Here is a 27,765-nt window from a genome sequence, read left to right as displayed (position 1 = left end):
GAAGAGCACAAGGGAGTGGAGCTTGCACGTTCATTAGAAACACCTCCCCCTAAGTTGCCATCATCCTTCACAACATTCAAGTGGGTAAAATTCATATCCCCTAGCTTTCTAATTCCACTTGAATATGGGCTACTGGAGACGGATGGTCAACTTAGAGCTCTCTGTGGCATTAAGAGTAAGAAGAAGATGGTCAGAGATACGATTTATCTTGCAAGGTTCAACATGGTTGTGTGCTCAACATTTAAACGCAACGGTTGGTGTAGAGCTCACCTGAATGGGTCTAGGAAGTTGTCTGGCTGCTTCAGTGAGAATTCAGACTGTTTACCACCCGGTTGGAACAGTATTGCTCAACAAAAATAGTGGCGTTGAGTTTCTCGACCCTTTGCCTTAGTATTAGTTAGTTCTATTTCTCGATAGGGGCAAGGGAAGGGGTAGACGGGTGCAAAGGCAAGGTCTGGGACCCCGGAATCCATTCTACCAATCACCACTCTTGGGGCCTTGTCACTTGCTTTAACTTGCTTGAAGGCTTTCTGCGCCTAGTTTGGGATCCCGGAGGCTATTGGAAGTACAAATATTGGTGGGGATTTGATGAGCGGATAATTTATACGCTTTTTGGCATTGTTTTCACATAGTTTTTAGTAAGTTTAAGCTACTTTTAGGGATGTTTTCATTAGTTTTTATGTTAAATTCACATTTCTGGACTTTACTATGAGTTTGTGTGTTTTTCTGTGATTTCAGGTAAATTCTGACTGAAATTGAGGGATTTGAGCAAAACTCTGAAGAAGGATGACAAAAGGACTGCTGATGCTGTTGGAATCTGACCTCCCTGCACTCGAAATGGATTTTCTGGAGCTACAGAACTCCAATTGGCGCGCTCTCAACGGCGTTGGAAAGTAGACATCCAGGGCTTTCCAGCAATATATAATAGTCCATACTTTATTCGAAGAATGACGACGTAACTTGGCGTTAAACGCCAAGTACACGCTGCTGTCTGGAGTTAAACGCCAGAAAAACGTCATGATCCGGAGTTGAACGCCCAAAACACGTCATAACTCAGAGTTCAACGCCAAGATATGCCTTAGCTCGTGGAATGATCAAGCTCAGCCCAAACATACACCAAGTGGGCCCCGGAAGTGAATTTATGCATCAATTACTTACTCATGTAAACCCTAGTAGCTAGTCTAGTATATATAGGACATTTATCTATTGTATTAGACATCTTTGATCTCAGTTTTGTTTTATTCTTCATCTTAGGGGATCATTGATCACGTTAGAGAGGGCTGGCCATTCGGCCATGCCTGAACTCTTTGCTTATGTATTTTCAACGGTGGAGTTTCTGCACACCATAGATTAAGGGTGTGGAGCTCTGCTGTACCTCAAGTATTAATGAAATTCTATCTTCTTTTATTCAATTCTCTTTTATTCTTATTCCAAGATATTCATTCGTACCCAAGAACATGATGAATGTGATGAGTCAGATTACCCTCATTATCATTCTCACTTATGAATGCGCGTGATTGACAACCATGTCCGTTCTACATGCAACAGAGCTTGAATGCGTATCTCTTAGATTCCCCAACAGAATCTTCGTGGTATAAGTTAGATAGTTGGCGGCATTCATCTGGATCCGGAAAGTCCAACCTTGTCTGTGGTGTTCCGAGTAGGATCCTGGGAGTCCGGAAAGTCCAACCTTGTCTGTGGTGTTCCGAGTAGGATTCCGATCATGAGTGACCGTGACGTGCTTCAAACTTTAACCTGCTGGGCGTTGGTGACAGACGCAAAAGAGGGATTCTATTCCAGTAGGAGTGGGAACCAACCGGTGATTAGCCGTACTGTGACAGAGTGCGTTAGCATAGTTTTCACTGCGAGGATGGGATGTAGCCATCAGCCATGGGTGATGCCTCCAGACTGGTTAGCTGTGCGAGTGACAGCCGCACAGGTTATTTCCCCGTGAGGAATGAAAGTAGCCACAGTTGATGGTGAACCCCTATACAAAGCTTGCCATGGAAAGGAGTAAGAAGGATTGAGTAGAAGCAGTAGGAGAGCAGGCGTGCTTGAGCCATGCAGCAGCTGTATATACTTAAAAGATACCTCTACCAATGAATCTGCATAAGTGTTCTATCCCTTTTATTATTTATTTCTTTTTATTATTAATTATTCGAAAACCCATAAACCATTTTTAATCTGCCTAACTGAGATTTGCAAGGTGACCATAGCTTGCTTCATACCAACAATCTCTGTGGATTCGACCCTTACTCACGTAAGGTTATTACTTGGACGACCCAGTACACTTGCTGGTTAGTTGAACGAGATTGTGAAGAAAATAAACAATGCCCTCAGAGTATACATCTTTTATAAATACATAACAAGTGATCACAATTTCGTCCACCAAGTTTTTGGCGCCGTTGCCGGGGATTGTTCGAGTATGGACAACTGACGGTTCATCTTGTTGCTCAGATTAGGTAATTTTCTTTTCAAAAATCTTTTTCAAAATTTTTTTCTTTTTATTTTTCGTTTTTCTAAACTTTATTTTCGAAAAAAAAATCAATAAAAATACAAAAAAATTAGAAAATCATAAAAATCAAAAATATTTTGTGTTTCTTGTTTGAGTCTTGTGTTAATTTTTAAGTTTGGTGTCAATTGCATGATTTTAAAAAAAATTTTTCTTGCATTTTTCGAAAATCCCATGCATTCATAGTGTTCTTCATGATCTTCAAGTTGTTCTTGATAAGTCCTCTTGTTTGATCTTGATGATTTCTTGTTTTGTGTCTTTTGTTGTTTTTCATGTGCATTTTTGCATTCATATTTTCCATGCATTCAAAATTTCTAAGTTTGGTGTCTTGCATGTTTTCTTTGCATCAAAATTTTTCAAAATTATGTTCTTGATGTTCATCATGATCTTCAAAGTGTTCTTGGTGTTCATCTTGACATTCATAGCATTCATGCATGCATCTTGTGTCTTGATCCAAAATTTTCATGTTTTGGGTCATTTTTGTGTTTTTCATTCAAAATTTGATTTCAAAAATATCTTTTCCTTAATTCCCTCCAAAATTTCGAAATTTTGGGTTGACTTGGTCAAAAATTTTTAAAATTAGTTGTTTCTTACAAGTCAAGTCAAAATTTCAATTTTAAAAATCTTATCTTTTCAAAATCTTTTTCAAAAATCATATCTTTTTCATTTTTTTTCTATTTTCGAAAATTTCAAAATTATTTTTCAAAATATTTTCAAAAATCTTTTTCTTATCTTTATATCTAATTTTCGAAAATTAGCTAACAATTAATGTGATTGGTTCAAAAATTTTAAGTTTGTTACTTTCTTGTTAAGAAAGGTTCAATCTTTAAGTTCTAGAATCTTATCTTGTAGTTTCTTGTTAGTTAAGTCAAATTTAAAATTAAATCTTCTTCAAAATATCTTTTTCAAATTTAATCTTTTTATCTTTTATCTTATCTTTTTCAAAAATTTTATCTTTTTCAAAATTTAATTTCAAAATATCTTATCTAACTTCTTATCTTCTTATCTTTTTCAAAATTTGAGTTCAAATCTTTTTCAATCAACTAACTAACTTTTTGTTTGTTTCTTATCTTTTTCAAAACCACCTAACTACTTTTCCCTCTCTAATTTTCGAAAATTCTCCCTCTCTTTTTCAAAAATTCTTTTTGTTTTAAATTTTAATCTTAAACTTATTTCATCTTTAATTTTCGAAAATCACTAACCATTTTTTTTAAAATTATTTTCGAAAATTTCTTTTTCTTTTCTTCTTCTATTTAATTATTTAATTACTAACACTTCTCTTCACCTCTCTTCATCCAAATCCGAACCTCCTTCTTCATTCTTCTACCCCCTTCTTCTTCTACTAACACAAAGGAATCTCTATACTGTGACATAGAGGATTCCTTTTTCTTTTCTTGTTTTCTTCTCTTTCTTATGAGCAGGAACAAGGATAAGGGCACTCTTGTTGAAGCTGATCCAGAACCTGAAAGGACTCTGAAGAGAAAATTAAGAGAAGCTAAATTACAACAATCCAGAAACAACCTTTCAGAAATTTTCGAACAGGAGAAGGACATGGCAGCCGAAAATAATAATAATAATGCAAGGAGAATGCTTGGTGACTTCACAAAGCCAACATCCAAGTTTGATGGAAGAAGCATCTCCATTCCTGCCATTGGAGCCAATAACTTTGAGCTTAAGCCTCAACTAGTTGCTTTAATGCAACAAAACTGCAAGTTTTATGGACTTCCATCTGAAGATCCTTATCAGTTCTTAACTGAATTCTTGCAAGTCTGTGACACTGTAAAGACGAATGGAGTTAATCCTGAAGTCTACAGACTCATGCTTTTCCCTTTTGCTGTAAGAGACAGAGCTAGAATATGGTTGGATTCACAACCTAAGGACAGCCTGAACTCTTGGGATAAGCTGGTTACTGCCTTCTTAGATAAGTTCTTCCCTCCTCAAAAGCTGAGCAAGCTGAGAGTGGATGTTCAAACCTTCAAACAAAAAGATGGTGAATCCCTCTATGAAGCTTGGGAAAGATACAAGCAGTTAACCAAAAGATGTCCATCTGACATGTTTTCAGAATGGACCCTATTAGATATATTCTATTATGGTCTCTCTGAATTTTCGAAAATGTCATTGGACCATTCTGCAGGTGGATCTATCCACCTGAAGAAAACGCCTGAAGAGGCTCAAGAACTCATTGACATGGTTGCAAACAACCAGTTCATGTATACCTCTGAGAGGAATTCCGTGAATATTGGGGTCCCTCAGAAGAAAGGAGTTCTTGAAATTGATGCTCTGAATGCCATATTGGCTCAGAACAAAATGTTGACTCAACAGGTCAACATTATCTCTCAAAATCTGAATGGATTGCAACATGCATCCAACAATACTAGAGAGGCAGCTTCTGAAGAAGCTTCTGATCCTGAGAACCCTGCCATGGCAGAGGTTAATTACTTAGGTGAACCTTATGGAAACACCTATAACCCATCATGGAGAAATCATCCAAATTTCTCCTGGAAGGATCAACAAAAACCTCAACAAGGTTTTAACAATGGTGGACGCAATAGGCTGAATAATAGTAAGCCATATCCATCATCTTCTCAGCAACAGACAGAGAACTCTGAACAAAATAATTCTAATTTAGCCAATATAGTCTCTGATCTGTCAAAAGCCACTTTCAGTTTCATGAATGAAACAAGATCCTCCATTAGAAATTTGGAGGCACAAGTAGGCCAGCTGAGTAAGAAAGTTATTGAAACTCCTCCCAGTATTCTCCTAAGTAATACAGAAGAGAATCCAAAAGGAGAGTGCAAAGCCATTGACTTAGTCAACATGGCCGAATGCATCAAGGAGGAGGAGGACGAAAATCCCAGTGAGGAAGACCTCCTGGGACGTCCTCCAAGCAAGAAGGAGCTTCCTATTAAGGATCCTGAGGAATCTGAGGCTCATACAGAGACCTTAGAGATTCCATTAAATCTCCTTCTGCCATTCATGAGCTCTGACTATTATTCATCCTCTGAAGAGGATGAAGATGTGACTGGTGAGCAAATTGCTCAATATCTAGGAGCTATCATGAAACTGAATGCCAAGCTATTTGGTAATGAGACTTGGGAAAGTGAACCTCCCTTGCTCATTAGTGATTTAGAGACTTGGATTCAGGAAACTCTACCTCAAAAGAAACAAGATCCTGGCAAGTTCTTAATACCTTGCACCATTGGCACCATGAGCTTTGAAAAAGCTCTATGTGATCTTGGGTCAGGGATAAACCTTATGCCACTCTCTGTAATGGAGAAGCTAGGGATCATTGAGGTGCAACCTGCTTTGTTCTCACTGCAATTGGCAGATAAGTCAGTGAGACAAGCTCATGGGATAGTAGAGGACGTGCTTATAAAAGTTGAAGACTTTTACATCCCTGCTGATTTCCTAATCCTAGATACTAGGAAGGAAGATGATGAATGCATCATCCTAGGAAGACCTTTCCTAGCCACAGCAGAAGCTGTGATAGATGTCAACAGAGGAGAGTTAGTCCTTCAATTGAATGGAGAATACCTTGTGTTCCAAGCACATGGCCATCCCTCTGTGACAAAAGAGAGAAAGCATGAAGAGCTTCTCTCAGTTCAAGGTCAAGAAGAGCCCACACAGTCAGACTCTAAGTTTGGTGTTGTGAAGCCACAACCAAACTCTACGTTTGGTGTTCAAACCCCATATCCAAACTCTAAGTTTGGTGTTGGGACTAGACAACATTGACTTGATTGCTCTGTGGCTCCATGAGAGCCACTGTCAAGCTATTGACATTAAAGAAGCGCTTGTTGGGAGGCAACCCAATTTTATTTATCTAATTTTATTTTATTTTGTTTCTTTGTTATTTTTGTGTTTAATTAGGTACATGATCATGAGGAGTCACGAAAAAATCAAAAAAATTAAAAACAGAGTCAAAAACAGAAGAAAAAAATTTTTCACCCTGGAGGACGCACGGGCCGGCGTTCAGCGCCCAGAAGATGCATCTGGCCAGCGTTCAGCGCCAGAACAGAGCATCTTCCTGGCGCTGAACGCCCAAAACAAGCAACATCCTGGCGTTTAACGCCAGGATGCGCACGCAGAGGACAATCTGGCGCTGAACGCCAGAAACAAGCTTGAAACTGGCGTTCAACGCCAGAAACAAGCATTACATGGGCGTTTAACGCCCAGAACATGCACCAATGGGCGTTTGAACGCCAGAATGGTGCATGAAGGCAATCTACACGCCTATATGGTGAAGGAATGGTATTTCTTTTCACCTCAGGACCTGTGGACCCCACAGGATCTCCACCTCAGGATCTGTGGACCCCACAGGATCCCCACCTACCCAATTCTCACCTTCCCTCTTAATCCTACTTTTGTGATTTGAATATCCATGTCACAATTCCCAATACCCTTCACCAATCACCTCAATTCCTCTTCCGAATTACCCCATGCACCATTCACATCAACCTCCTCTTCCCCATAAACCCCACCTACCCCCACTACATTCAAATTCAATTTCCCACCCATTCCCACCTAACATGGCCGAAACATAACCCTCCCCCCCTCCCTATAAATACCTCCCTTTTCTTCTTCATTTTCACACAACATAACCCCTTCTTCTCTACATAGCCGAACCCCCCTTCTCCCTCTCTACTCAAATTTTCTTCTTCTTCTTCTTCTACTCTTCTTTTCTTTTTGCTCGAGGACGAGCAAATTTTAAGTTTGGTGTGGTAAAAGCATAGCTTTTTTGCTTTTCCATTACCATTACTGGCACCTAAGGCCAGAGAAACCTCAAAGGGAAGACAAAAGCTTCCACCTCTGAGTCTTGGGAGATGGAAAATATAAGCCGTCATAGCTCAGTGGTATAACATGTGACTGCAAATCAAGAGATCCCTGAGATACCTCAGGGGATAAGTTGTCCTCCACACAACTATTGGGAGCAAATAATGTTAAAAACACCAAAATCACTAGGGATCATGCAACAGAAACAAGGAAGAGGCATAGAGGAGCTCAAAAAAGCACCATTGGACCTTCAAAAAGGCGCCACCCTCACTCAGGTGGATTCATTCCTTGTTCTCTATTTTCTTTCTGTTTTCGGTTTTTAATACTATGTTTATTTATGTTTTGTGTCTTTACTTCATGATCATTAGTATGTAACCATGCCTTAAAGATTATGAATAATTCCATGAATCCTTCACCTCTCTTAAAAGAAAAATGTTTTAATTCAAAAGAACAAGAAGTACATAATTTTCGAAATTATTAGTGAATTTAATTTAATTATATTGATGTGGTGGCAATAATTTTTGTTTTCTGAATGAATGCTTGAACAGTGCATATTTTTGATCTTGTTGTTTATGAGTGTTAAAATTGTTGGCTCTTGAAAGAATGATGAACAAAGAGAAATGTTATTGATGAACTGAAAAATTCATGAATTGATTCTTGAAGCAAGAAAAAGCAGTGAAAAAAAAAGTGGCGAAAAAAATATAAATAGAAAGAAAAAGCAAGCAAAAAAAAAAAAAACCAATAGCCCTTAAAACCAAAAGGCAAGGGTAAAAAGGATCCAAGGCTTTGAGCATCAATGGATAGGAGGGCCCAAGGAAGTTAAATCCAGGCCTAAGCGGCTAAATCAAGCTGTCCCTAACCATGTGCTTGTGTCATGAAGGCCCAAGTGAAAAGCTTGAGACTGAGTGGTTAAAGTCGTGATCCAAAAGAGTGTGCTCAAGAGCTCTGGACACCACTAACTGGGGACTCTAGCAAAGCTGAGTCACAATCTGAAAAGGTTCACCCAGTCATGTGTCTGTGGCATTTGTGTATCCGGTGGTAATACTGGAAGACAAAGTGCTTAGGGCCACGGCCAAGACTCATAAGTAACTGTGTTCAAGAATCAACATGCTTAACTAGGAGAGTCAATAACACTATCTGAAATTCTAAGTTCCTAGAGAAGCCAATCACTCTAAACTTCAAAGGAAAAAGTGAGATGCCAAAACTATTCAGAAGCAAAAAGCTACAAGTCCCGCTCATGTAATTAAATTAATATTCATTGATATTTTGGACTTTATAGTATATTCTCTTCTTTTTATCCTATTTGATTTTCAGTTGCTTGGGGACAAGCAACAATTTAAGTTTGGTGTTGTGATGAGCGGATAATTTATATGCTTTTTGGCATTGTTTTCACATAGTTTTTAGTAAGTTTAAGCTACTTTTAGGGATGTTTTCATTAGTTTTTATGTTAAATTCACATTTCTGGACTTTACTATGAGTTTGTGTGTTTTTCTGTGATTTCAGGTAAATTCTGACTGAAATTGAGGGATTTGAGCAAAACTCTGAAGAAGGATGACAAAAGGACTGCTGATGCTGTTGGAATCTGACCTCCCTGCACTCGAAATGGATTTTCTGGAGCTACAGAACTCCAATTGGCGCGCTCTCAACGGCGTTGGAAAGTAGACATCCAGGGCTTTCCAGCAATATATAATAGTCCATACTTTATTCGAAGAATGACGACGTAACTTGGCGTTAAACGCCAAGTACACGCTGCTGTCTGGAGTTAAACGCCAGAAAAACGTCATGATCCGGAGTTGAACGCCCAAAACACGTCATAACTCAGAGTTCAACGCCAAGATATGCCTTAGCTCGTGGAATGATCAAGCTCAGCCCAAACATACACCAAGTGGGCCCCGGAAGTGAATTTATGCATCAATTACTTACTCATGTAAACCCTAGTAGCTAGTCTAGTATATATAGGACATTTATCTATTGTATTAGACATCTTTGATCTCAGTTTTGTTTTATTCTTCATCTTAGGGGATCATTGATCACGTTAGAGAGGGCTGGCCATTCGGCCATGCCTGAACTCTTTGCTTATGTATTTTCAACGGTGGAGTTTCTGCACACCATAGATTAAGGGTGTGGAGCTCTGCTGTACCTCAAGTATTAATGAAATTCTATCTTCTTTTATTCAATTCTCTTTTATTCTTATTCCAAGATATTCATTCGTACCCAAGAACATGATGAATGTGATGAGTCAGATTACCCTCATTATCATTCTCACTTATGAATGCGCGTGATTGACAACCATGTCCGTTCTACATGCAACAGAGCTTGAATGCGTATCTCTTAGATTCCCCAACAGAATCTTCGTGGTATAAGTTAGATAGTTGGCGGCATTCATCTGGATCCGGAAAGTCCAACCTTGTCTGTGGTGTTCCGAGTAGGATCCTGGGAGTCCGGAAAGTCCAACCTTGTCTGTGGTGTTCCGAGTAGGATTCCGATCATGAGTGACCGTGACGTGCTTCAAACTTTAACCTGCTGGGCGTTGGTGACAGACGCAAAAGAGGGATTCTATTCCAGTAGGAGTGGGAACCAACCGGTGATTAGCCGTACTGTGACAGAGTGCGTTAGCATAGTTTTCACTGCGAGGATGGGATGTAGCCATCAGCCATGGGTGATGCCTCCAGACTGGTTAGCTGTGCGAGTGACAGCCGCACAGGTTATTTCCCCGTGAGGAATGAAAGTAGCCACAGTTGATGGTGAACCCCTATACAAAGCTTGCCATGGAAAGGAGTAAGAAGGATTGAGTAGAAGCAGTAGGAGAGCAGGCGTGCTTGAGCCATGCAGCAGCTGTATATACTTAAAAGATACCTCTACCAATGAATCTGCATAAGTGTTCTATCCCTTTTATTATTTATTTCTTTTTATTATTAATTATTCGAAAACCCATAAACCATTTTTAATCTGCCTAACTGAGATTTGCAAGGTGACCATAGCTTGCTTCATACCAACAATCTCTGTGGATTCGACCCTTACTCACGTAAGGTTATTACTTGGACGACCCAGTACACTTGCTGGTTAGTTGAACGAGATTGTGAAGAAAATAAACAATGCCCTCAGAGTATACATCTTTTATAAATACATAACAAGTGATCACAATTTCGTCCACCAGGATTCCTGGATCAATACAAGCACAAGCCACCCTAGCAGGAAGCTCATCAAATGTCCAACTTAAGGACTATAACTAAAAGTGCTAGGTGGGAGACAACCCACCATGGTATGATCGTTTATTTTCATTTTTATTTAGTTTTATTTGCTTTTGAGTTTTATTTTATTTTATTATATTAAACCTGGAGTTTTGCATAATATTCATATTAGCATTGCATACTGCATACTTGCATATATATATAAAGAAAAAGGGGCCACGCGACGCGTCCGCATCGCAAGGAGAGGGGAGAAAATAAAAACGAACAGAGAGTCACGCTGGAGCATGGCAGGAGGCGTGCCAATGGCATAAATCACCCCACGCGACCGCGTCGCTGATGCGACCGCATCATATGGGAATAATGGCCTCCCACGCGACCGCGTGACCCACGCGGCCGCGTGACCAAGATTTCGATGTAAAAGGGTGCACAACCAATTATTGTGCTAGAGTGGTGCCGGATTGGTGCTGAACGCACAATTCTATCCACGCGGCCGCGTGACCCACGCGACCGCGTCACATTCTTCTAGAGCCCACTCACGCGATCGCATGCCCCATGCGATCGCGTCACTTAAAATTTGGCACTAATAATAATTTGAACAGAGAGTTGTGGAGCTCGAGGCTGCCCTCACTCCAGTAGCATGAATTGTGTCACGCGACCGCGTGACCGACGTGATCGCGTCAATCAGTATCAGCGCAAGTCGCGCGACCGCGTGTTCCACGCGTCCGCGTCGCTTGCGCCGCACAGCTTATCCTAATTTGCCAAATATCTTATCTTTTCTTCCCCAATCCTAATTTGTTCTATCTTTTCTTCTTTCTTCTTTCTTTCTTACTTTACTTCTTTCCCTTCTCATTCTTCTTATCTTTTATTTTATTTTACTTAATTTATTTGCATATCTCATTCATCGCATCTTAATTTTGTGCATATTGTTTTTATTTTCTTTTCTGAATTTTTTTTATTTTTCCACTGGTGTTAAAAAAAAATTTCTTATTCTACTGTTGCATCTTTTCTTAAATTTATTTTGGTAACTTGTTTTATACTGTGGGATGATATTAATTATCTACCAATGCCAATCATTTATGATACTTGCACTCCATTTGCATTGGCATGAACTTGTATTGATACTTCCATTACCCACTCTCCTCCCCTATGTTACAAATTTTATACCACTGGTATGCCATGACTTCTATTGTTTTCTCACGTACATGTTGAAGCTTCCATGTAAATGAGACCCTTATCATTTGGCATTAGCCCACCCATACTTTATTTATTTTCTTCTCTTTATTTCTAGGTTACTTTTCTTCCCTTTTTCTTTCAGGATGGCCACCCGGAGGGGAACCGGAAGACGTTTACATGGGGAGACAAACAAGTCCATCTGCAAAATCTTGAAGAAAAGCATCAGTTGCAATAACCCGTCCACCTGCACATCTCAGCATGCATCGAGGACGGTGCAATCTTTAGGTGTGGGGAGGTCGATACCGATCTCTATGGGTTAGTACTTTCTTGTCTCAAACACCAATGTTTAAATTTTCTTTGTAGATTAGTTGTTACATTTGCAAACTTGTTTGATTTTTGCATATTTTACCACTTGGTTAAAGTAATATTTTCTTTTTCAAGAAACCTTTTAGAGTATTTCACTAATTTGAATAAAATTTAATGTTACACTTGTTTGAAGAAATATTATTTTGGAATATGGTTTAGAGTTCGGACACACAAAACCTGTGAGATTTTGAGCCTATTTGAATTGGTTGCATTTATCAACCAAAATTTTGTTTTCGTGTGTATTTTTCTCTCTAAAATTGTGATCTTTATCTTGCTTAATTCTATATTTCCATTATTTGATGTATGCATGCACTTACATGATTGAGGCATTTGTTTCACTGAGCTTACATACCCATATGGCCTTACCTTTCATGATCCCTTGCAAACCAATGTTGAGCCTATTATACCCCTTTATTCTTTACTTTAGCACATCATTAACTCTAAGCGGAAAACAATAATATCCTTAATTTGAATCCTTGGTTAGCTTAGACTAGTGAGAGTGCTCATGAATTAAGTGTGGGGAAGTGAATTTGGAAACATTTGGTTTGAGAATTGAGTATGTTAGAATTTTCTGGAAATGTGAAAGAAATGTTTAGGACATGATTCATGCATCCAATAATTTAATCATATGCATTGAAAAAAAAAAGAAGAGAAAAAGAGCAAATAAGTAAAAGGGGACAAAATGCCCCAAAGTAAGTAGTAAAGGCAATGCATATGTACTGTACTTGAAATTAGAATGCATGAATATGTGGAAAACATGGTTAATGGATGGTTAGATGTTGTATTATGATTACATGGATTGTTTAAGTTAGGTAGGAAAGTTTCAGTTAATTAAGGATTCAGATTTTAGTCCACTTGGCCAAATACAATCCTACCTTGACCCTAACCCCATTACAACCCTTAAAAGACCTCTTGATATGTGCATTTATGCATTAAATTTTTGTTGATTGGTAGAAGAAAAACAAGCCTTAGAAAGCAAGGTTAGTAGAGAATTGAGAGAATCGAACCTTAAACACTTGAGTGATTAGAGTGTATACACAACCAGTGAGGGTTCGATGCTCAATCCCTTGTTCCTGGCTTTCATGAGCTATTTTCTCCTTGCAAGTCTATTTGTACTTCATTTTTATAATTTAAATTAGTGAAATCCAGTTCATATATGTTCTTAAAAGAATTGTTTACTTTTAACCAAGTAGGTAGAAGCATGTTGCATTTAGTTGCATTCATAGGTTGCATCTCATACATTCTATCATTCCTCTTCATCTCTTTATAGTTTCTCTTGAGCTTAGCATGAGGACATGCTATTGTTTAAGTATGGGGATGTTGATAAACCACTATTTTATGGTTTATCTTATGCTCAATTGAGTAGTTTTTATCAACTCGTTACTCACTTATTCATACAATTCGCATGTTTTACATTTTCCTTCCTAATTTTGTGCTATGATTGAAAACATGCTTCTTTGATCTTATATTTGCTTATTATTAATCCTCTCTTATGACCATTAGATGCCTTGATATGTGTGTTAAGTGTTTTCAGATATTATAGAGCAGGAATGGCTTGGAGGATGGAAAGGAAGCATGCAAAAGTGGAAGGAATACAAGAAGTTGGAGAAACTGTAAAGCTGTCAGCCTGACCCTCTCGCACTAAAACGACCATAACTTGAGCTACAGAGATCCAAATGACGCGGTTCCAGTTGTGTTGGAAAGCTAACGTCCGGGGTTTCAATTTGATATGTAATATGCCATAGTGGCCCTGACGCTAGGCAATGCGACCGCGTGCTCCATGCGGCCACGTCGCAGTGACGAAAAACCAGCGTGGCAGATTTCTTCTCCAGCGATTTCTGGGCTGTTTTTGGCCCAGAAAACTCAGATTAGAGGCTACAAAGTAGAAGGATTGCATCCATTCAAAGGAGCCACTCATAATTCACTTTTTACAATTTTAGATGTAGTTTTTAGAGAGAGAGGTTCTCTCCTCTCTCTTAGGATTAGGATTTAGGACTTCTCTTAGTTGTAGGAGTGACTCTCAATCCCAGGTTTAATGTTCCTTTCTATTTAATTTCGTTTCTATTTTTATTCACCTTGGTACTTTAATTGAAATTTATCTTTTGAATTTGGCTTATGACTTTCATGTTAGGATTTTCTTAATTAATGTTATTTGAGATATTTCAGTTTATGATTGTTTCTTTTTATTATCCCCAATCTGAAGATATTGTTATTCTAGTAGATTTAGTTTTTCCCCTTTTGGCCTTGGTTAAATAATTGGTGACTCTTGAGTTATCAAACTCATTGTTAGTTGAGAATTAGAATTAATTCATCCACTTAACTTACCTTCATAGTTAGAGGTTAACAAAATGGGAGAAAAATCCAATTCTCATCACAATTGATAAGGATAACTAGGATAGGACTTCCAGTTCTTACACCTCGCCAAGAGTTTATTTTACAGTCATTCATTTACTTTTATTACTTTGAAAATATACCTGTGCCCATTGCCCAACTAACCTTTTACCTTAATCCAAAAACCCCAAACACACTTTTTCATAACCAATAATAAGAACATACCTCCCTGCAATTCCTTGAGAAGACGACCCGAGGTTAAAATACTTCGGTTATCAATTTATTTAGGGGTTTGTTACTTGTGACAACCAAAACGTTTGTACGAAGGGATTTTTGTCGGTTTAGAGACTATATCTACAACGCGACTGTTTTTATGAAATTTTTTACTGGCAAAAATCCTAACGTCACTTAGGCTAGTGTGTGTGAGTATCATTCAAGTGTGGGAATATTGGGACACTGGGGGAATAAAGGGGTAGTTTTGTATTTTTATTGAAAATATTGGGAATTGGGTACATACTCATGTATTGATCAAATGTAAAACCCTATGCATTGATGTTCTTGTATATAGAAAGAAAAAAATGAGAAAAACAAAAGAAAAAGAAAAGAAAAAGAAAAATAATATGGAAAAGAAAAGAAAAAAATTAGAAAAAGAAGAAAAAGAAAGAAATAAAAAGAGGACAAAATGCCCCAAGTGAAGCTCAATAATAATCAATGCATATGTGTTGTGACCATGAAAAAGAAAATACATGAGTATGTGAAAAAGTAAAAAATGGGTAGTTAGGTTAGAGCCTAGTTGTATAGGATGTCATAGGTTAGGTAGGAAGTTTAAGCTTATCAAAGATTCAAATTTCAAGCTCACTTGACCAAATATGCATCCTACCTTGACCCTAACCCCATTACAACCCAATGAAAAGACTTCATGATAATTGTATGCATGCATGAAATATATGTTGATTGTTAGAAGAAGAACAAATCTTGGAAAGCATGAAATAGAGGATAATTGAGAGAATCAACCCTAAACTTGAGCAAATAGAGTGCAAACACTACCGGTGAGGGTTCGATTGCTCAATTACATATTTTTCACCTACAATCATCACTTTTCATGCAAGTTTGTAAAAATATTTAATCACTCAATCCAATTGTGGATTAGACTTGCTAGTCCTTAGCCCTTGTGCATATATGCTTCTTGGGAATTGATTTATTTTGACCAAGCAATTGCATTCATTTAGATAGTTGCATATAGGTATATTGCATTTAGTTAGTTTCCATTGAATAAATGCCATACCCTTACTTCATTTTTAGTTTAAGCATGAGGACATGCTTGGTTTAAGTATGGGGAGGTTGATAAACCCCATTTGTAGAGTTTATCTTGTATTGATTTTAGGAGATTTTAATACCTTTTAACTACATTTATGCAATGAATTAGCATGGTTTTGTGATTCTCCCTTAGTTTGTGCTTAAGTGTGAAAACATGCTTTTTAGGCTTTTAACTTGATTATTTTAATCTTCCTTTGATTCCACTAGATGCCTTGATATGTTTGTTAGTGATTTTAGATTGAAAAGGCTAGGAATGAATCAAAGGAGTGAAGAGGAAATCATGCAAAGTGGAGAAATCATAAAAAGCCAAAGAGTTGAACTCGCCCATGGACGCGCACGCACACTTAGCGCTTACGAGCACCTTGTGAATTACCCCATGGATGCGTACGCGAGCTGTGCGCGTACGCGTCGATGCTGGAATATGATTTTTTAATGAATTCGCACCCAACAAATTCTCAAGGGTTGTGGGCCCAATCCCAACCAACTTTGGCACCAAAAATGCTATTTAAAGCCAAGGATTGAAGAGCAAAGGGGATTTTTGGGACTTTTAGATTTTTTAATCATTCACACTCATTAGGATTAGTTAGAGTTAGTTTTAGAGAGAGAAGCTCTCACTTCTCTCTAGAATTAGGATTAAGATTAGACTTAGTTCTTAGATCTAGGTTTTAATTCATGATTTCTTCTTCTTGTACTTCTCAATTTCTTGTTGTTACATTCATCATTCTTCTATTCTTTTGTTGTAATTTCTTTTATGTTGTTCTTGTATTTTGTTGTAGATCTACTCTTGTTCCTTCTCTTCTCTTTCAATCCAATTAGAGGTAATTCATAATAATTGTGTTCCTTTTGATTGTTGTTGTTAATTCATTGCAATAATTGTTGTTAGATTTCATTCTTGTTGTAGATTTCATATGCTTTCCTTTTATGCCTCTCATGTGTTTGATAAAATGCCTCTTTTAGCTTTAGTATGGATTTTGCTCCTCTTGGCTTTGGTAGAGTAATTAGTGACTCTTGAGTTGTCTAATTCCTTTGTTGATTGATAATTAGGAGTTAGTAATTGATTTGAATGCCTCTAAAGCTAGTCTTTCCTTTAGGAGTTGATTAGGACTTGAGAAATCAAATTGATTCATCCACTTGACTTTCCTCCATGGTTAGAGGTTAACTAAGTAGTAGCAATGAACAATTTGTGGTCACAATTGATGAGGATGACTAAGATGGGACTTCTAGTTCTCATACCTTGCCAAGAGCTTTGTTAGTTGTTAGTTTATTTTCTTTGCCATTTATATTTCTTGTCTAAAATCTCAAAAATCCCAAAATAACTCATAACCAATAACAAGGCACTTCATTACAATTCCTAGGAAGAACGACCCGAGGTTCAATACTTCGGTTTATAAATTTAGGGGTTTATTTTAGTGACAAACAACTTTTTGTATGAAAGGATTATTGATTGGTTTAGAAACTATACTTGCAACGAGAATTCATTTGTGAAATTCTATACCATCAAAAATCCAATCATCAGGTATCAGAGTAGTTCGTTCCTGTAGAGCCTGAGGAACGGACTGACTATGCTTCTGTGCATTCTCTGTAGGTGTGTTATGTGCCATTAGTATATCTACTTGATATAATTGGCATAAACGTTTATGAGCATGCATTTAGGACTTGAAGCACTAAACTTCCAATATTGAGACTGATCAACTTAATATTGATTGTTTGGTGTGTATACGAACCAGATGGCGCCTCGTGAACGCGGTAGAGGCCGTGGTAGAGGCCGTGGTAGAGGTCGTACTAATGCTCGTGCATCAGAGGTTAACCCTAATGACCCGGTAAACTTTATGACTGCATTGGAGAACATGGCTATTGCTATGCAAGCCACTGTTGAAGCTCTTGGGCAACAGATGAACAATCGTGGCAATGACGAAAATAGAGCTCAGGGACCAATAGAGATCAGAATTTTCTCTGTGATGGTAAACAAGTGTAGGGTTGCTGAAGAGTGTGTGAAGAAGGCAACCGCTGAGAGAGGAAGTCACAAGGGACCATTCCCACAGAACCGAGGGAAGAGCTTTGCACCTAGAGGTCCACCTTTCAAGTGGGAAAGTTCTTTCAGGAGGCCCAACAACAACAACTCCCAAGGGAAAATGTTTGGGAAGCAGCCACAGAATGAGCAAGCTTGTGTAAGGTGTGGAAGTCACCATCCGGAAACCCCGTGCAAGGTTGGATGGGGCTTGTGCTATTACTGTGGTAAGGCGGGACATAAGGTCCCAAACTATCCAGAAAAGAAGAAACAAAGTGCAGGAAAGCACAACAGATGGGTCGGGTGTTCACTACTTCAGCTGTAGGTGCTGAGGGATCTGAGGCACTTATCCGAGGTAACTGTGAAATGGTTGGTCAAACTTTAAATGCTTTATTCGATCCTGGAGAAACACATTCATTTATTGCATTTGAAAAAGCTAGTGAGCTAGGCTTGAAGATTGTAGTTTTAGGTTATGATCTAAAGGTGTATAATGCTACCCATGAAGCCATGTCCTGATTTTGTCCGAAAGTTTCCTTTAGGTTCAAGCAGCGTGATTTTGTCCATAATTTAATCTGCTTACCGATGATCGGTCTTGATCTTATCTTGGAATTGGACTGGTTATCTGAGAACCATGTCCTGCTCGACTGTTCTACAAAAACAATGTGCTTCATGCCGGAAGGTACAGAAGGACCGGTTGTGGTAAATAGTTATTACTTGAACTCTATGATAGTGAATTGTTCTGGGACCGAATGTCAGGGTATCTTGTTGTTAACCGCGGGTGTTTCAGGTGATGATCAAAGATTGGAACGAATTCTGGTTGTGTGTGAGTTTTCGGAAGTGTTTCCCGATGACATTGATGAATTTCCACCTAATTGAGAGGTTGAGTTTGCTATTGAGTTGGTGCCGGGGGCAGGACCAATCTCAAGTGCTCCTTATAGGATGTCACCACTGGAAATGGCTGAGTTAAAGTCTCAGTTAGAGGATCTGTTTAGTAAGAATTTTATCCGACCAAGTGTTTTACTGTGGGGTGCGCCAGTGTTACTGGTAAAGAAGAAAGATGGGAGTATGCGGCTCTGTGTGGATTACAGGTAGCTGAACAAGGTCACAATAAAGAATAAGTACCCATTGCCGAGAATTGATGATCTCATGGATCAGTTATAAGGAGCTGGGGTTTTCTCCAAGATCGACTTGCGATCCGGTTACCACCAGATAAGGGTGAGGGATAAGGATATCCCTAAGACCGCTTTCAGGACTCGTTATGGTCATTATGAGTACACTGTAATGTCTTTTGGGTTGACGAACACTCCTGCAATGTTTATGGATTACATGAATAGCGTTTTCCATTTGTTTCTGGATAAATTTGTTGTTGTCTTCATTGACGACATACTAATTTATTCTAAGACTGAAAATGAGCATGAGGAACACTTGAGGACCGTGTTGCAGATTCTAAAGGAGAAGAAACTCTATGCGAAATTGTCTAAGTGTGAGTTTTGGAAGAGTGATGTGAAGTTTTTGGGTCACGTGGTGAGTAAGAAGGGAATAGCCGTAGATCCAACTAAGGTGGAGGTTGTGATGGATTGGAAGCAACCAACCACAGTAACTGAGATAAGGAGTTTTCTGGGCTTAGCTGGCTATTTCCGAAGGTTCATCAAAGGCTTTTCGCAATTAGCTTTGCCGTTGACAAAGTTAACCCGCAAAGACACACCATTTGTTTGGACTCCTGAGTGCGAGGAGAGCTTTCAGGCATTGAAGAAAAAGTTGACCACTGCACCTGTGTTAGTGTTACCTGAGCTGAATGAGCCTTTTGAAGTGTACTGTGATGCCTCATTAAAGGGTCTAGAGTGCGTGCTGATGCAGCATCATAATGTGGTGGCGTATGCCTCACGACAGTTGAGATCTCATGAAGCTAATTATCCTACACACGATTTGGAACTTGCTACGGTTGTGTTTGCCTTGAAGGTGTAGAAGCATTATCTCTATGGGGTTAAGTTCCAAGTTTTCTCTGATCACAAGAGCTTGAAATACCTCTTTGATCAGAAAGAGCTTAATATGAGACAAAGAGGTGGATGGAATTATTAAAGGACTACGACTTTGAGTTGAATTACCATCCGGGAAAGGCGAACGTAGTGGCAGATGCGTTAAGTCAGAAGTCATTGTATGCGGCTTGGATGATGCTTCAAGAAGAGAAGTTACTCAAGGGATTCGAGAATCTGAAAATTGGTGCTCGAGAAGTATCTGGAACTCTGTGTTTGAGTCGATTAGAGATCTCAAGTGACTTTAAGTCCGAACTCCTAAAGGCCCATGAGAATGATGAAGCGTTATAGAAAGTGTTACCAGCTATTGAGCAAGGGAAACAGTGGAGAGTGTCGGAGGATGAGGATGGGCTATGGAGATTCAAAGGTAGAATCATTGTGCCGGATGTTGGCACTTTGATGCAAGATATCATAAAGGAGGCACACAAAAGCGGATTCTCTATTCACCCGGAAAGTACTAAGATGTACCATGATTTAAAGTCGATGATTTGGTGGCCGGGTATGAAGAATGATGTGGCGAAATATGTTTCAAAGTGTTTAACTTGTCAAAAGGTGAAGATTGAACATCAAAGACCTTCCGGGATGTTGCAACCTTTAGAGGTTCCACAATGGAAGTGGGAAAGCATTGCAATGGACTTTGTGTCCGGGTTGCCAAGGACTAGGGCTGGTTTTGATGCTATATGGGTGATTGTGGACCAACTGACGAAGTCAGCTCACTTTTTATCCATTCGGATGACTTACACCCTTGAGGAGCTAGCGCAGCTATACATAAAGGAAATTGTGAGACTTCATGGTGTACCTACTACTATAATCTCTGATAGAGATCCCCGTTTCACTTCAAGGTTTTGGGGTGCATTTCAGAAAGCTTTTGGAACCTGATTAAGCTTGAGTATATCTTATGATCCTCAAACAGATGGTCAATCCGAGAGGATGATCCAAACACTAGAGGATATGTTGAGAGCTTGTGTTTTGGGCTAACCGGCGAGTTGGGATCGGTATATGCCGTTAGTGGAGTTTGCATACAATAATAGTTACCATGCAAGCATCGGAATGGCTCCGTATGAGGCCTTGTATGGGAGGAAATGTCAATCTCCGCTATGTTGGTATGAAGCTGGAGAAAAAGGCTTGTTGGGGTCGGAAATGATAGCTGAGACCACTAAACAAGTCAAGAAGATCCGAGATAGGATGCTTACGGTGCAGAGTCGCCAGAAGAGTTACACCGATCAGAGGCGGAAGCCCTTGGAATTTGAGGAAGGAGACCATGTTTTCCTTAAGGATACTCCGACCACAGGAGTATGTAGGGCGATTAAAGCGAAGAAGTTGAATCCTCGATACATTGGTCCATTTTAGATCCTGAAAAGGATTGGACCGGTAGCGTATCGGATGGCCCTACCACCTCATCTTTCAAACATGCATGACGTGTTTCACGTGTCGCAGCTTCAAAAGTACACTCCCGATGCTAGCCATGTGTTAGAACCTGAATCGGTTCAGTTAAAAGAAGATTTGATGCTTCCAGTGGCTCTAGTCAGAGTTGACGATACTAGTATCAAACGGTTGCGTGGAAAAGAGGTTTCATTAATCAAAGTGGCATGGAGTCGATGCGGTGTTGAGGAACACACTTGGGAACTTGAGTCGGAGATGTGAACGGACTATCCGCACTTATTCTCAGGTAATTGAATTTGAATTTTGTGGGCAAAATTCCCAATTAGGTGGGTAGAATGTAAGACCCGGTTAATTAATGACTAATTAACTCATAAATGCAAATTTATTCTAGAAAGCCAAAAATGTGATTTTTATGGCTTAATATGATAGAGGAGATTGAGACGAGAATTTCGGTACTAATTTTATCGAAATCGGACCAAGATTGGACCGAACGGGCCAAACCGGGCCAACCGGACCCAAAGTTATCCCTTGGCCCAACACAACTAAACCCTAAAACACTCATTTCAGCACTCTCTCTCCTCACAACACACTCAAACACGCTGAAATGGAGTGAGGGAAGGGAAGAACACACTCTCAAGTTCTTTCACTTGGTTGATCTTCAAACCACCATAACTTTTGATATAGAGCTTCGATTGCAGCACCGTTTATGGCCACGCGTTCACCGCGGAGAGCTTTACAAAACCCATACAATCAATCTTGAGGTAAGCTATGTTTTGCTCTTCGAATTTCCAGCCTTGTTTTCGAATTTCATGAGCAAAAATGTTGAGATTTTGGGCTCTCTTGTCTCCTTGGACCTTGGGTGTGGTAAGATTCTCAACCCTAGTGTAATTTGTTGTTCTATGATGTTTGGGTATCGAGATGTTGTGTATGGGTATGATGATTGTGGCTTAGGTTGTGTATATGTGAATATTGGGGCTTGATTGAGACCTTGAAAAGTTTGAAAAGGGATTTTTGGTGGTAAAAATCTGTTCTTGGAGGTGTTGAGACCTAGAGGACTTGTGGACAAGTGATTTGGAAGTGCTCTGGTTGAGCTTGGGAAATCGGCTAAGGTTTGATCTCGGTTTCTCGTATCTAATATGTAATGTGGTAGGAAATACTTAGACTAGAGGCCCTAAGATAGGCATTGAATTGTTGATGTTGTTGAATGGTTGAGATATATGATGTGGTCATATATGTGATGATGATTATTGATGCCTTGATGGTATGATGTATGAGAAATATGCATGTTGTGATATATGCTTGATAATTGATTAAGGTTGAATTGTGGGTGAAACCATGTTGATAGTGAGTATGATATTGATTATGTACAATGATGGTTGATTGGAAATAGTATTATTGGAAATTGGGATGAGATAGCATGTATGACATGTTTATGTTTGTCTCGTAGCCATTTGATTGAGAAGTGTTAAAATGGTGGGGTGATGTTTTGTGAATTGTGGTGAAGTGTTGATGTGTGAGTTGAGGAGGTTTGATGTTAATTTTGGTAAATTTTGATTGATTTCAAAAAGGGTTGAAACTGGCATGTTTTGGTTGATTTTGAAAAGAGTTGAAAATGGCTTGTTTTGAAAATGGCACCTTGTGGTTTTGTATGAAAACATGGTTTTTGGACATACTTTGACGGGACATAACTTGGACTACAGATCCTCGTTTTGTACCAAACTTGTTTAAAAATGAAATTGGATCCTGGATGTCCATGCCATTTGACGAACGGGGGAAAAACGATTTAAAATGAGAAAGTTATGTCCATTGGAAGATTGAGGGTTGAATTTGTGAATTCTGCAGCTTTTAACTTAGTAAATGTTTAGTAGAATGACCCCCACGCGTAGGCGCACTTGGCGCGTGCACGTCGTTCTTCAAGAAGGCACCATCCACGCGTGCGCGTGGTGTGCGCGGACGCGTCGATGCGCTGCACCAAATGCCCAGCCTCTTTCCTGAGAGTTGTGCCAGTTTTGTGCCTGGGGCACAAATGTACCCGCGCGTACGCGTGGCTGACGCGTACGCGTCGTTTGAGTGTTTTTCAATCTGCGCGTTCACGTGTATGACGCTTGCGCGTCGATGAGCTTTGTGGCCATCCACGCGTGCGCGTGGAGTACGCGTACGCGTGGAGTACGCGTACGCGTGGACCTGTTTTCATCCCAAAGTTGGTTTTTGAGTTTTAAAAGCCAAATTTCACACTTCTAAGCCTCCGATCTCACCACTTGTGTCTTAAATCATTATGATATGCCTAGCCATGAGAAAAGGAGCTAGTGAATGTGGTAACTTGCGAGTGAAGCAAGGGAAGAATGAATGATCAATGAGGATCAAAGATGTTTATGTGAGATGCAGAGGAAGGCGGTGGAAGTGCTAGTTATGCCATGGGCCGAAGGGCCGTGATTGTTAATGAATTGGCTGGTTATGGATTTAACCATGAGCTGGATGGTTAGATTATTGCCGTGTTACGGTGGAGCCATGATTATGGCTAAGAATAAATGCATATATGCTATTGAATGAATTGTGAATGTTGCACTTCCACTATCGGAGATAAGAGTTTCCCTGGGAGAAAGCAGTGGCTAGCCACCACGTGCTCCAGGTTGAGACTCGAAGCTCTTTTGACCCTATGTCGTCAGGATGGCCGGGCACTGTAAGAGCCCTGGATGAGCTCACCGCCATAAATATTCACTAGTGAGGGTGATGGATATGGATCATGATTATGATCAAGTTTATATTGAGTATAACTCGAGTTGGGGAGACACGACAGAGGGACAGTCCAATGGTTAGCTACCAGGACTTGTCGGGTTGGCTCTATAACCGACATATGATATCATCAGCCATTAGGGATAGGCATTCATTATATGCATACTATGTGAATTGTTTGAGATTGCCTATTTGACTGTATATTACTTGCTATCTGTCTAAATGCCTTATCTGTTCCTACTTGTACATCTCTTGTCTGAAATAACTGTGTTTGCCATATTATGCTCCTGCTGGTGGTTGGGAGGTCTGAAGGAATTGGAAAGGGAAGTATTAGTTAGACTGAAGAATCTTTAGTCAGATGCCCTTTATGGTTTAGCTTCTTTATCGCAACCGGATTTTGAGTTTTGATATTCTCATTTTTGACACTCTTTTGTATATATATAATCTCGCGTTGGTTTATCCTTGTTCGTTGCATTATCGATCGAAGTGTTACATTTTCGAGTTACGATTTTTGTTTTACCCCTTTTCCTAAAAAGGCTCCTAGTTATAACCATTTTTCACAATACTAATCATACTAAATTTTTATTTTAGAGGTCGTAATACCTTGCCATCACTGAATTATGACTTAAGCATAAGACTCTGTATGGTAGGGCGTTACAATAAAAAATTAAAAGTCACAAAAATATCCAAAAAAATAAAAAAATTAAAATTTTAAATTTTTAAAATTAATTTATTCTTAATTTTTGAAAAAGTCCAACAAAAAAGTTAACTATCTGGGTGTAGCATTATCCAGTGAATAAAAAAATAAAAAATATTTTTTAAAAAATAAAAATTTTAAAAAAACTAAATTTTTTATTTTCAAATTTTTAAATTATATTATTAAATGTTTTTTATTTAAATAAGAAAAATAAAATAAAGTCCAACAATATCTAGTAAACAACAGATTTAAAAATTTATTATTTTTTAATGTTTAACTAAAAAATATTTTTCTTTAATTGTAAAAAATTAAAAAATTTCAAAAATATCCAAAAATAAAAAAATTAAAATTTTAAATTTTTTAAATTAATTTATCCTTAATTTGTGAACAAGTGTAGCTAAAAAAGTCAACTGTCTGTGTGTAGCATTTTCCGGTGAATAAAAAAATAAAAAGTATTTTAAAAAAATTAATAGTTTCAAAAAAATAAATTTTTTATTTTTGAATTTTTAAATTATATTATTAAATATTTTTATTTAAATAAGAAAAATAAAATAAGATCCAGCAATATCTAGTAAACAACAGATCTGTAAATTTATTTTTTTTAAACTAAAAAATATTTTTTCTAATTGTAAAAAATTAAAAAATTCCAAAAATATCCAAAAATTTAAAAAAATTAAAATTTTTTAATTTTTTAAATTAATTTATTATTAATTTGTGAACAAATGCAGTAAAAAAAGTCAACTGTCTTGGTGTAGCATTATCCTGTGAATAAAAAATAAAAAATATTTTTAAAAAAATTAAAATTTTAAAAAACTAAATTATTTATTTCTGAATTTTTAAATAATATTATTAAATGTTTTTATTTAAATAAGAAAATAAAATAAAGTCCAGCAATATATAGTTAACAACAGATCTGTAAATTTATTTTTTCTCAATTTTTAAATTAAAAATATTTCTTTCTAATTATAAAAAATTAAAAATTCCAGAAATATACAAAAAATAAGAAAAATTAAAATTTTAAATTTTTAAAATTAATTTATTCTTAATTTTTGAAAAAGTGTAGCAAAAAAAGTCAACTATCTGGGTGTAGCATTATCCGGTGAATAAAAAAATAAAAAATATTTTAAAAATAAAAAATTCTAAAAAACTAAATTTTTTATTTTTGCATTTTTAAATTATATTATTAAATGTTTTTTATTTAAATAAGAAAAATAAAATAAAGTCCAGCAATATCTAGTAAACAATAGATTTGTAAATTTTTTTTTTTATTTTTAACCTAAAAAAAATTTTCTAATTGTAAAAAATTAAAAATTTCAAAAATATCCAAAAAATAAAAAATAAAAATTTTTTTATTTTTTTAAATTAATTTATTCTTAATTTGCCAACAAGGGTAGCAAAAAAGTCAACTGTTTGGGGGTAGCATTATCCAGTGATTAAAAAATATTTTTAAAAAAATTAAAAGTTTTAAAAAACTAAATTATTTATTTTTGAATTTTTAAATTATATTATTAAATGTTTTTATTTATATAAGAAAAATAAAATCAAGTCCAACAATAGCTAGTAAACAATAGATCTGTAAATTTATTTTTTTTAAACTAAAAAAATAGTTTTTTCTAATTGTAAAAAATTAAAAAATTCCAAAAATAAAAAATTAAAATTTTAAATTTTTAAAATTAATTTATTCTTAATTTGTGAACAAGTGCGGCAAAAAACGTCAACTGTCTGTGTGTAGTATTATTCGGTGAATAAAAAGATAAAATATATTTTTAAAAAAATAAATTTTTTACTTTTGAATTTTTAAATTATATTATTAAATTTTTTTATTTAAATAATAAAAATAAAATAAAGTCCAGCAATATCTAGTAAACAACAAATCTGTAAATTTATTATATTTTTAATGTTTAAACAAAAAAATGTTTTTTCTAATTGTAAAAAACTAAAAAATTTCCGAAATATCCAAAAAATAAAAAAATTAAAATTTTAAAAATTTTAAATTAATTTATCCTTAGTTTGTGAACAAGTGCAGCAAAAAGAGTCAACTGTCTGGGTGTAGCATTATCCGGTGAATAAAAAATAAAAAATATTTAAAAAATTAATAGTTTTAAAAAAATAAATGTTTTATGTTTGAAATTTTAAATTATATTATTAAATGTTTTTTTAAATAAGAAAAATAAAATAAAGTCCAGCAATACCTAGTAAACAACAGATCTGTAAATTTATTTTTTTTTAATTTTTAAACTAAAAAATATTTTTTCTAATTGTAAAAAATTAAAAAATTCCAAAAATATCAAAAAAATTAAAAAAATTAAAATTTTTTAATTTTTTAAATTAATTTATTGTTAATTTGTGAACAAATGCAGTAAAAAAGTCAACTGTCTTGGTGTAGCATTATCCTGTGAATAAAAAATAAAAATATTTTTAAAAAATAAAAATTTTAAAAAACTAAATTATTTATTTCTGAATTTTTAAATAATATTATTAAATGTTTTTATTTAAATAAGAAAATAAAATAAAGTCCAGCAATATATAGTTAACAATAGATCTGTAAATTTATTTTTTTCTCAATTTTTAAATTAAAAAATATTTCTTTCTAATTATAAAAAATTAAAAATTCCAAAAATATCCAAAAAATAAAAAAATTAAAATTTTAAATTTTTAAAATTAATTTATTCTTAATTTTTGAAAAAGTGTAGCAAAAAAAGTCAACTATCTGGGTGTAGCATTATCCGGTGAATAAAAAAATAAAAAATATTTTTAAAAAATAAAAAATTCTAAAAAACTAAATTTTTTATTTTTGAATTTTTAAATTATATTATTAAATGTTTTTTATTTAAATAAGAAAAATAAAATAAAGTCCAGCAATATCTAGTAAACAACAGATTTGTAAATTTATTTTTTTAATTTTTAACCTAAAAAAAATTTTCTAATTGTAAAAAATAAAAAATTTCAAAAATATCCAAAAAATAAAAAATTTAAAATTTTTTATTTTTTAAATTAATTTATTCTTAATTTGCCAACAAGGGCAGCAAAAAAGTCAACTGTTTGGGTGTAGCATTATCCAGTGATTAAAAAAAATATTTTTTAAAAAATTAAAAGTTTTAAAAAACTAAATTATTTATTTTTGAATTTTTAAATTATATTATTAAATGTTTTTATTTAAATAAGAAAAATAAAATAAAGTCCAACAATATCTAGTAAACAACAGATCTGTAAATTTATTTTTTTAAACTAAAATGATAGTTTTTTCTAAT

General features: G+C 36.3%; 1 non-coding gene across 1 annotated transcript; it reads right to left on the bottom strand.

Moving 5' to 3' along the window:
* Positions 1 to 4,462: 4,462 nt before the first annotated feature.
* Positions 4,463 to 4,566, bottom strand: LOC112717078 (small nucleolar RNA R71). Its single transcript, XR_003160569.1, has one exon. It is a non-coding gene; the product is annotated as a small nucleolar RNA R71 (small nucleolar RNA).
* Between the last annotated feature and the right edge of the window lie 23,199 nt (positions 4,567 to 27,765).

Source organism: Arachis hypogaea, chromosome 1, assembly GCF_003086295.3.
Source record: "Arachis hypogaea cultivar Tifrunner chromosome 1, arahy.Tifrunner.gnm2.J5K5, whole genome shotgun sequence".
Taxonomy (NCBI): Eukaryota; Viridiplantae; Streptophyta; class Magnoliopsida; order Fabales; family Fabaceae; genus Arachis; species Arachis hypogaea.
Note: the sequence above shows the minus strand (reverse complement) of the source record. Positions and strands in the feature narration are given on the sequence as shown.